Source organism: Mobula birostris, chromosome 14 (genome assembly GCF_030028105.1).
Source record: "Mobula birostris isolate sMobBir1 chromosome 14, sMobBir1.hap1, whole genome shotgun sequence".
NCBI classification, from domain to species: Eukaryota; Metazoa; Chordata; class Chondrichthyes; order Myliobatiformes; family Myliobatidae; genus Mobula; species Mobula birostris.
Genome location: NC_092383.1, coordinates 96,364,754 through 96,377,075, shown reverse-complemented (window position 1 = coordinate 96,377,075; position 12,322 = coordinate 96,364,754). Strand labels below are relative to the sequence as shown.

At 42.6% G+C, this 12,322-nt stretch overlaps 1 long non-coding RNA gene across 1 annotated transcript in view; it reads right to left on the bottom strand.

Moving 5' to 3' along the window:
• The window catches only part of LOC140209570 (uncharacterized), a 33,969-nt gene extending 22,921 nt beyond the window's left edge, over positions 1-11,048 (bottom strand). The window contains exons 1-2 of the long non-coding RNA XR_011889018.1: positions 10,750-11,048; positions 5,519-5,624 (exon numbers count right to left, since the gene is read on the bottom strand). This is a non-coding gene — a long non-coding RNA (uncharacterized lncRNA). The remainder of the gene's footprint in view (positions 1-5,518; positions 5,625-10,749) is intronic.
• Positions 11,049-12,322: the final 1,274 nt, after the last annotated feature.

Here is a 12,322-nt window from a genome sequence, read left to right as displayed (position 1 = left end):
GAATGTGGGACCAGGGGCTATAGTGGAGGTGCTTAAGAGGCTGTTGGACAATGACACACAAGTGTGCTGAAAATGGAGGAAGATGGACATTGTGCCTGCAAGAAAATGAATTTCAAGGTTGTATATGGTAACAAATACTGTATATACAATACATTGATAATAAATTTACTTTGTCTTTGACTTTGTAAAGAGATTATTTTAGTTAGATAAATAGTCACTAGTTAAATCAATTTAACACAACAAAGAATGGCCTGTTTCTGACCTGTACTGTTATATGTTCTATTTTTAAATAATAAACTTTGAGTTATTCAGCAGTAAAGTTTAGTTTAACTGCAAGTTCTGCCCAGACGTGTCTTTAATCTCCATTTCCCCGGGAAGCCTCATATCATTATTCAATAGTAATTTCATTTCCTACTTCATTACTGCGATCTCTCCCGAACAAGCTTTGCAATTTGTCTGCTAATGTGTTGTGCCTACGAGGGACAGCGTTAAACCTGCCCAGACTCATTCCTTGTTAGGATTGGGCAGCAGAGGTAAGAGACATTTATCCAACAGCCTGGACTGAGTTGCGTGATGGCCTGGCGGTGACAGGCCATCTGCTCCTTCACAGCTCCACGCCCTCCAGCAGCTTGTTCGTCTCGAGCAGCCAAGATGCTCATTTCCATGAGAAATCTATTCTTCTGAATCACCTTCTTCCGAAATTCTAAGTAAATTTAAATGGTATGCACTTTATAAATGCACCCTTATTTACAACCAACAGGAACCAAACATTGAACCGAACGGAATATCTCCACCTAGTGTGCGTTTGACTTGACAGAATAACAATGCTGATGACAGAACAGTCTGCAGGCAGGAGCATAGTAGTACTAGAAATTGTCCCCGGCTTTTTCCTGCACAAAAATATGTTTAATTTTTTCCTGATATTTGGACTTGGCTATAATTTCTCAAAATTGAGGGAAATGGAGAACTAAGAAAGGATTGCTGCTGACCTGACAACATGCCTATTCCTGCCGGTATATTACGGAAACTGTGACAGCCTCCTGCAGGGTATCAGCTTTGTGTAGAGATGCAGAGGCAGCAGAATCCACTTAAGGAAGGAATGATTGAAAGTCCACTCTGACATTGTTCTCTTTAGAAAATCTAAACTTTGCACTGACTAATAAAATAACCCAACCATTCATAATTAAAATTGTTAGAATAACAAATTCATTAAACCATGTACTTACAGAACGGTGCCTCACTGAAACAAGGTGAGTGTTAAAATCAATGGATATTTATCTAATAGTTTTACCCTAGAAAGGGGCACGAGACAGGGCTGTGCATGGTCACCGCTACTCTTCGCATTATATCAGGAACCATTAGCTCAATACATCAGACAAAATGAAGATATCAGGGGAATTACAGGGGACAGAGCATAAATTGGCCTGTTACGCGGATGACATTTTGATCTATCTAGGGCAACCAACATACTCTTTACCTAAATTGATGCAATCCTTTGAACGATATGGCCAATCATCAGGATACAAGATCAACATAGATAAAACCCAACTACTTTCATATAACTATAGCCCACCAAGAGAAATTGAAAGTAGGTATCTTTGGGTATGGCAAACAGAGACTGTTAAATATTTGGACATTATTATGCCAAAAGATTTGGCAAAATTATCAGAATGCAATTATCAGCCTATATATAAAAAAATTAAGGAAGATATAACAAGATGGAACCTAATTCCTTTTTTTAGTCTCAGTCCAAGGATTGAATCTATTAAAATGAATATGCTGCCCAGACTACTGTATCTCTTTCGCACCCTACCAATAGACATTAACCAAAATCAATTCAATGAATGGAACAAGATGCTATCAAGATATATATGGCAAGGGAAAAGGCCTAGAGTTCGTCTTAAAACTTTGCAATGAGCCAAGGAAAAGGGGGGGATGGGGCCCACCTTCTCTTAGAGATTATTATTTTGCAACACAGTTGAGAGATGTGTTATGCTGGTGCAACCCATCATATGACGCTCAATGGAAAAACATTAAGGAGAGGATACTCTCCATCCCCATACAGGCAATTTTAGCTGATAACAACCTACAAAGTTACATAAATAAAATTGACAACCCATGGGTGAAATGGACTCTTAAAATATGGAAAACTATTATAAAAGAATATAAGCTAGAAAGAGACATTGCAATTCTTAAATGGTTTGCATATGACTCAGATTTTATGCTGAATAAACTGGATGCTAGATTTAGGGACTGGACAGCTAAAGGAATAACAGCTATTTGCAATATAATGAAAGAAGGAACACTGTTCAGTTTGAAATGCTCAGAGAGAAACACTTATTAGAAAAACAAGGCTTTTATCGGTATTTACAGATGCAACAGTATGTTAATAGGATGGTTAAAAATGTAACCAAGGCAAGTACATTTCTGATAGAAATATTTAGAAAAGCATATAATTCAGATAATGGTAGTATAATCATTTTAAGCATGTATAAGGGTTTGTCAAATCTTAAGACACATTCGACTTAAGACAAAATGGGAGAAGGAGGGATAATAATATCTGAGGAAGACTGGACAATAATATGGAGGTATCAATGGAAGTGTACCAATTCACAGAAATGGAGGGAGTTTGGGTGGAAAAGCTTGGTAAGATATTTTATTACACCCTCTCAGAAATCCCATTATGATGGTAACCTCCCTGTTTGCTGGAGAAATTGTGGAAATCAAAATGCAAACCATTATCATATTTTCTGGGAATGCCCCGTTATCAAAGACTATTGGAGTGGGATACACAATGCCCTACAAGACATCTTTAAATGTGAAATACCCTTAGAAAGTAAGACCATATATTTTGGGTATATACCTCAAGAATGGTTGAAAAGAGATAAATATTTAATGAACGTACTGCTGGTGGCTGGTAAAAAGACCCTTACCAGGAAATGGTTATCTCAGGAGCGCCCAACTTTAAATACATGTATACGGATGGAAATTACAATGGACATTTACAAAATGGAGAAAATAACAGCATCTGTTAATCATAAGTTGGAACAATTTGATTCATACTGGGAAAAATGGTTTCACTGCATAACACCTCATAGGCCTGATTTTATTCTCACAAGTCAATGAATATGTTGTAAAAAAAAATCACTCCCTACTCTGTACATAGTTTTCTTCTTTCGATTGTTTTTTCTTTCCTCTCCTTTCTATAAGTGTATACCTCAGATAAATATTATGTGGAGATTTGTGACAAATATGATTATATGATATATATGTACAGTATCTGAAATACATCTTATAGAAATGTTTGTTTGATGATGAACTTCAATAAAAAATAAATGCCAAAAAAAAAAGAAACAAGATGAGTGGAGAAAAGTACATTTCCTACACCTGTATCTCATGTAGCCAAAGAGCTGCCTGAACTCCATCTGCTCTGAATACTGGTAATGTCAGGCAGACCTACAGTAGATGAGCATCTGTTTAAACTAAAAAGCTGTATTGGTATATTGAGGAGAAGGTCTTCATTGGTGTTGGTTTGAATGCATATGCTGCTGATGTGGGTATTTGTGGAGAGCATTCTAAAAGGCTGCATCACCGTCTGGGTTGGGGTTGGGGTTGGGCTACTACACAGGATCAGAATAAGCTGCAGAGTTCCCACAGATGTAGAAATCAAACTGCCCCAAGATGCAGTGGTCAGACTCAAATAAGGGTAAGACAAAGGAACACATACCAATCCTCATAGCGGGATCAGAAGTGGAGAGAGTGAGCAGTTTCAAGTTCCTGAGTGTCAAGATCTCTGAGGATCTAACCTGGTCCCAACATATCGATGTAGTTAAGAAGAAGGCAAGATAGCGGCTATACTTCATTAGGAGTTTGAAGAGATTTGGCATGTCAACAAATACACTCAAAAACTTCTATAGTTGTACTGTGGAGAGCGTTCTGACAGGCAGCATCACTGTCTGGTATGGATGGGCTACCGCACAGGACCGAAAGAAGCTGCAGAAGGTTGTAAATCTAGTCAGCTCCATCTTGGGTACAAATACCCAGGACTTCTTCAAGGAGCAGTGTCTCAGAAAGGCAGTGTCCATTATTAAGGACCTCCAGCACCCAGGGCATGCCCTTTTCTCACTGTTACCATCAGGTAGGAGGTACAGAAGCCTGAAGGCACACACTCAGTGATTCAGGAACAGTTTCTTCCCCTCTGCCATCAGATTTCTAAATAGACATTTAACCCATGAACACTACCTGACAGCTTTTTATTTCCATTTTACACTACTTATTTAACTATTACAAATATATACTTACTGTAATTCATATTTTTCCATTATTATGTATTTCATTGTACTGCTGCCACAACAAAATTTCAGTACATTTGCTAGTGATATGAAACGTGATTCAAAGGGAAAATAACCCGTGTAATCAGACCATAAGACATATGAGCAGAATTTGGCCATTCGGACAATCAAATCTGCTTCACCATTCCATCATGGCTGACTTACTATCCCTCTCAACCACATTCTTCTGACCTCCCCATAACCTTTAATGTCCTATATAATAAGAACTTATCGACCTCCTTTTCAAATATACCCAATGACTTGGCCTCCACAGCCACCTGTGGCATCGAATTCCACAGATTCACCGATCTCTGTTCTAAATGGACATCTCTCTGTTCTGAGGATATGCTCTTTTATTCTAAGACTCCCCCACCATCAGAAAAATCCTTTTCACATCCACGCTATCTAGGCCTTTCAATATTCGATAGATTTCAATGAGATCCCCCCCTCATTCTTCTAAACTCCAGTGGATAAGAGGTGAGAATAGCCATGCAGTGAACATATATTCCTGATTCCAGCCCTGCAAGCTATCTTTCTCCCTGTTTCCAGTACACAAGCAGATCTCCATCCCCATGCCTTCTTTCCTCTCTGTATCTGCTGAAAAAACAATTTCACAGAATCGCTGAATATTTAGTCAGGAAATCTACCCAATCCAGTCTTTGTGATAGAACAATCCAAGACGTTCCACTCCTCACTCTTTTCCCACAACACTACAAGCTCTTTCCTTTCAAACTCAGCTCTACAATGGATATCTACTAACTGAGTCTGCCTGCAGAACCACTCCGAGTTGTCCATCCTACAGTCTAACAGCTCGCTGTGTGAGAAGGGGTTCTCTAGATATTCTCCACAGCGTTGTACAACCACCAGCCTCTAGTACGATCAGTATCACCCTCTGCAGTCCATTCTACAGTCTGAGCACATGCTGGGTAAGGAAGGGTTTACTATATGCACTGTACTACCACTAGCTTTCAGTATCATCCTGGACCACAGGTACCAGTGGTCCAGTGGTCCGCCCCTAGTTGTCCATTGCATAGTCTAACAGCTCGCTGTGTGGGAAGGGGATTTCCATATGTCACATTTGGTTCTGTTATTACTCCTTTCATTATACATCCCCTGGCTCCTAACCAGCTTGCCAGCAGGAGCAGTTTCTATCCATCGGCACTGTCTGAAACCTACCCACCACATACCTGCAACATTCAGTCACCCAGCCACACAGACAGACAATTCTCCAAATCCTGGACAGGCCTCTGGGCTTCAGTCTCAAGTCTCCAGGCTTTGACCATCGGGCTTCAGCTTGGGAGAAATATTAGCGAGTACCGAATTAGAATCTAGTTATTAATAATGTATTGTGTATGAGTTTTATGTAAATGTGCCAGGTAGAGTTTAACCATCTATGGCTCCCATTATTTCTATAGTGCTGACGGGCTAATAACAAACTGTTTGAAAGTCTATCACATACAAACAGTTGGTAAACTGGATGTGGTGTGCAGTGAACCATCAGAGACAGCAGACAAGAGAACCATGGCGCGGAGAAACTGTGAACCCATGTGTTTGATAGCCACTTGTGTCACTGGGTGAAATACACTGTTCAATGTCTATAGACACTGTGAAATGTCTATAGAACACAGAACAGGGAACAGACAACACAGAGCAGGGAACAGACAACACGGAACAGGGAACAGACAACACGGAACAGGGAACAGACAACACAGAACAGGGAAGACAGAACACAGAACAGGGAATAGACAACACAGAACAGGAAACATAGAACACGGAACGGGGAACAGACAACACAGAACAGGGAACAGACAACACAGTACAGGGAACACAGAACACAGAACAGGGAACAGACAACACAGAACAGGAAACATAGAACACAGAACAGGGAACAGAGAACGCAGAACAGGGAACACAGAACACAGAACAGGGAAAGACAACACAGAACGGGGAACAGACAACACAGAACAGGGAACACAGAACACAGAACAGGGAACATAGAAACATAGAAACATAGAAAATAGGTGCAGGAGTAGGCCATTCAGCCCTCCGAGCCTGCACCGCCATTTATTATGATCATGGCTGATCATCCAACTCAGAACACCGCCCCAGCCTTCCCTTCATACCCCCTGATCCCCATAGCCACAAGGGCCATATCTAACTCCCTCTTAAATATAGCCAATGAACTGGCCTCAACTGTTTCCTGTGGCAGAGAATTCCACAGATTCACCACTCTCTGTGTGAAGAAGTTTTTCCTAATCTCGGTCCTAAAAGGCTTCCCCTTTATCCTCAAACTGTGGCCCCTTGTTCTGGACTTCCCCAATATCGGGAACAATCTTCCTGCATCTAGCCTGTCCAATCCCTTTAGGATTTTATACGTTTCAATCAGATCCCCCCTCAATCTTCTAAATTCCAACCAGTACAAGCCCAGTTCATCCAGTCTTTCTTCATATGAAAGTCCTGCCATCCCAGGAATCAATCTGGTGAACCTTCTTTGTACTCCCTCTATGGCAAGGATGTCTTTCCTCAGATTAGGGGACCAAAACTGCACACAATACTCCGGGTGTGGTCTCACCAAGGCCTTGTACAACTGCAGTAGTACCTCCCTGCTCCTGTACTCGAATCCTCTCGCTATAAATGCCAGCATACCATTCGCCTTTTTCACCGCCTGCTGTACCTGCATGCCCACTTTCAATGACTGGTGTATAATGACACCCAGGTCTCGTTGCACCTCCCCTTTTCCTAATCGGCCACCATTCAGATAGTAATCTGTTTTCCTATTTTTGCCACCAAAGTGGATAACTTCACATTTATCCACATTAAATTGCATCTGCCATGAATTTGCACACTCACCCAACCTATCCAAGTCACTCTGCATCCTCTTAGCATCCTCCTCACAGCTAACACTGCCACCCAGCTTCGTGTCATCCGCAAACTTGGAGATGCTGCATTTAATTCCCTCATCCAAGTCATTAATATATATTGTAAACAACTGGGGTCCCAGCACTGAGCCTTGCGGTACCCCACTAGTCACCGCCTGCCATTCTGAAAAGGTCCCATTTATTCCTACTCTTTGCTTCCTGTCTGCTAACCAATTCTCCATCCACATTAATACCTTACCTCCAATACCGTGTGCTTTAAGTTTGCACACTAATCTCCTGTGTGGGACCTTGTCAAAAGCCTTTTGAAAATCCAAATATACCACATCCACTGGTTCTCCCCTATCCACTCTACTAGTTACATCCTCAAAAAATTCTATGAGATTCGTCAGACATGATTTTCCTTTCACAAATTCATGCTGACTTTGTCCGATGATTTCACTGCTTTCCAAATGTGCTGTTATCACATCTTTGATAACTGACTCCAGCAGTTTCCCCACTACCGACGTTAGGCTAACCGGTCTATAATTCTCCGGTTTCTCTCTCCCTCCTTTTTTAAAAAGTGGGGTTACATTAGCCACCCTCCAATCCTCAGGAACTAGTCCAGAATCTAACGAGTTTTGAAAAATTATCACTAATGCATCCACTATTTCTTGGGCTACTTCCTTAAGCACTCTAGGATACAGACCATCTGGCCCTGGGGATTTATCTGCCTTCAATCCCTTCAATTTACCTAACACCACTTCCCTACTAACATGTATTTCGCTCAGTTCCTCCATCTCACTGGACCCTCTGTCCCCTACTATTTCTGGAAGATTATTTATGTCCTCCTTAGTGAAGACAGAACCAAAGTAATTATTCAATTGGTCTGCCATGTCCTCGCTCCCCATAATCAATTCACCTGTTTCTGTCTGTTGGGGACCTACATTTGTCTTTACCAGTCTTTTCCTTTTTACATATCTATAAAAGCTTTTACAGTCAGTTTTTATGTTCCCTGCCAGTTGAACAGACAACACAGAACAGGGAACACAGAACACAGAACAGGGAACAGACAACACAGAACAGGAAACATAGAACACAGAACGGGGAACAGACAACACAGAGCAGGGAACAGACAACACAGAACAGGGAACAGACAACACAGAGCAGGGAACAGACAACACAGAACGGGGAACAGACAACACAGAACAGGGAAAAGACAACACAGAGCAGGGAACAGACAACACAGAACGGGGAACAGACAACACAGAACAGGGAAAAGACAACACAGAGCAGGGAACAGACAACACAGAACAGGGAACAGACAGCACAGAACGGGAAACAGACAGCACAGAACGGGGAACAGATAATACAGAACAGGGAAAACAGAACACAGAACAGGGAACAGAGAACGCAGAACAGGGAACACAGAACACAGAACAGGGAACAGACAACACAGAACAGGAAACAGACAACACAGTACAGGGAACAGACAACACAGAGCAGGGAACAGACAACACAGAACAGGGAACAGACAACACAGAATGGGGAACAGACAGCACAGAACGGGGAACAGATAATACAGAACAGGGAAAACAGAACACAGAACAGGGAACAGACAACACAGAACAGGGAACAGACAACACAGAACAGGAAACAGACAACACAGAACGGGGAGCAGACAACACAGAACAGGAAACATAGAACACAGAACAGGGAACGGAGAACGCAGAACAGGGAGCACAGAACACAGAACGGGGAACAGACAACACAGAACAGGAAACATAGAACACAGAACAGGGAACAGACAACACAGAACAGGGAACAGACAACACAGTACAGGGAACAGACAACACAGAGCAGGGAACAGACAACACAGAGCAGGGAACAGACAACACAGAACAGGGAACAGACAACACGGAACAAGGAACAGAGAACAAGTCAGAAAATATTGTTGAGTCACCTTAACATTGAGCAGAGTGTTCCCTTTCTCACAAAGAATCATCTACCTGAAACATTAGCTCTGTTTCTCTCCAGGGATGCTAGCTGCCTCGCTGAGCCTTTCTCACAGTAGGGCAAGGTGCTCCTGCCTCCAGGAATGGCTTACTCTCATGGAGGGATTAATTACCCATGTGAACTTTGAGGAGTGCGTGGACAATAGCGATGGAGAAAGATGGGGTGCAAGCCCATGCACACAGTGACCCAAGCAAGAGAAAATCTGCAGGCGCTGGAAATACAAAGCATCACTCACAAAATGCTGGAGGAACTCAGCAGGTTAGGCAGCATCTATGGAAAAGAGTGAACAGTCATCATGACTGGAAAGAATGGGGACAGGTCAGAGTAAGAAGGTGGGAGGAGGGGTGGAAGAAGTACAAAGTGGCATGTGATAGGTGAAACTGGGAGGGAGCAAAGGGGTGAAATAAAGAGCTGCTAAGGTCATTGGTGGAAGAGATAAAGGGCTCGAGAAGTGGGAATAGAAACATAGAAATATAGAAAGCCTACAGCACAGTACAGGCCCTTTGGCCCACAAAGCTGTGCTGAACATGTCCTTACCTTAGAATTTACCCAGGCTTACCCATAACCTTCTATTTTTCTAAGCTCCATGTACCTCCATGTACCATGAATCTGAAAGGAGAGTACAGAAGACTCTAGAAGAAAGGGAAGGGGGAGGAGCACCAGAAGGAGGTGATGGGCAGGTAAGGAGATAAGTTGGGAGAGGGAAACAGGAATGGGGAATGGTGAAGGAGAGTGGGGGGCAGTCACTGGAAGTTTGAGAAATCGGTGTTCATGCCATCAGGTTGGAAGCTATCCAGATAGAATATAAAGTATTGCTCTTCCAATCTGAGTGTTCCTCATCGCAGCAGTAGAGGAGGCCATGGACTGACATGCCAGAATGGGAATGGGAAGTAGAATTGAAATGGGTGGCCATTAGGACATCCTGCTTTTTGAGGCAAATGGGGCGATGGTGCTTGACGATGCAGTCTCCAAATCTACACTGGGCTCACAGGAGGCCACACCAGGAGCACTGGATACAGTAGATGACCCGAACAGTCTCTCAGGTGAAGCATCACCTCACATGGAAGGACTGTTTGGGACCCTGAATGGCAGCGAAGGAGGAGGTGTAGGAACAGGTGTGACACTTGTTCCACTCACAAGGATAAGTGCCAGGAGGGAGATCAGTGGGAAGTGAGGAGTGGGCAAGGGAGTTGTATTCCCCCACAGGTCCTGAAGCCCATCAATGAGTACAAGGTGATCACATTGCCCAGTCCAACTAAAGGTTCAAATGGTTCCATTTATTATCAGAGAATGTATACAGTATACAACCTGACATTCTTACTCTTCACAGACATCCATGAAAAACAGAAGAACCCCAAAAGAACAAATGACAGAAAAACGTTAGAACCCCAAAGCCCCCTCTCCCCCTCCTCTGCGCAAGCAACAGCAAAGCCTCAGAGAGACAATGATCTGCAGTCAACAAAAGCTAATGTTCAGCCAACAGTTCAACATGTCTGTGGTAAACCATGTATATATGTTGTAACTAGGTTACCTGTCTGGATACACACCTCTGCCGACTGCCCCTGTGGCTCCTCCCACAGTGTCCTGTACAAAGGTGTTTGCCTTGCCCCTCTCCCTCAGACTGGGGGCAGACACTCACTGTGGAGGTCGTATTGTACAGCGAATAAGAGCCTTTCAGTATTTTACCAAACCTCAGTCTTTTGGAGTAATTGAAGGTGCTTCAATGTCACAGGCTCCCTCTTGCACTAACGGGGGACGGAGCGACGTCACCCATTTCACAGCGAAAGGGGAGACTGACAGTCACTATTACCGTGTTACAGATGGCTGTGTTGCTTTTTATTCCCAATTTCTGTGATGCAAGAATTGGCAGCAAACTCTGCCTACCATCGATCAATCAGGTTCAATCAGTCCATTGACAGTGATTCTTCAGCTTCCTTCCCTCCAGCAGCCATCTGGTCGGAGCAGGGCAAAGCTGCGAATCTACCAAAGCATTCAACCCGCTTCCGTAGCAGAAACGAACAGTGCGCAGAAATCCTATCAAATGAGCGGAATCTGTCGTGATAAAGGAACAGGAAGCACGTATAATGGTAACTTTATTCGATAACGCCATTGCTACTGTGGACATTACCTCAGCGGTGGGATAATCAAGTTTCTTGGAAATGAAAGATATCCTCTCAACAGATTGTGTAATGTCCTATTGGACATCTTCCATCTACATTATATGCTGATATTTCCATGACAACATATCATGCTCAGACATGAGATTAATTTGATAAGTGTAGGAAGGAAGTTGTTTGCTTCAGTTCCTGGAGTACCATGACATGTCACAAGGTTCAGTGCGGCCTTAGGCAACATTTTATCAGCGGATGAACCACTCCAGAGGGAAGCAGTAAATAGAGTCGGGGTTTTATTTCTCCCACCATGGTCAGTGGGAATGACTAAGCTGCAGTGATAAAAAAAAACATAAACTAAAGCCTGCTGACACTTGCTGATGTTTTATTTTTGCCAGTGCAATAAAGACCAGTGCGGTGGCATCTGTGAGATTCGATTTTCTGTTCGAAAACAAATGGTTTAATTTTGTAAAGTTAACCCTCCAAGGACGCTGTTTGTAGCATTTCAAACACAGACCATAATTACAATGTTCTACACCTTCCAGAGATCACCAGGAAAACAGCAAACACTTCGCTGCTGCAGAATTTCTCATAAACATTCTCTTTTACATAAGCCAACAATATTTCTGCTCTAAACTATTTTCAGACAAAGCCATCTATATCTTAGGTGCCCTTTCCCAGATAAAAGATAATAGCCCCATAAAGCTGCAAAATAAATCAAAATAAAATCATTTATTTGGAGATATTTAACTAGTAGCAGCTATTAAAATGCCAGGTCTTATTCATCTTCCCAGCTGAGAGATTTTGTCAGGGATGGGTGTTTTACAATGAGCTGTGTAGTATCTCTGTTGTCCAGCAGGAGAGGGGAAACTCTTCCCTTTTCCCTCAGAAAACTGAATTATTCATTATAACTCTGCAAAGTAAACTTCAGAAAATCTCCTGTGGGATCATGGTGACCTTGAATTACTGTAGTTCTAGCTAGTCTGATCCAGTCTGACTATCTCCCTCA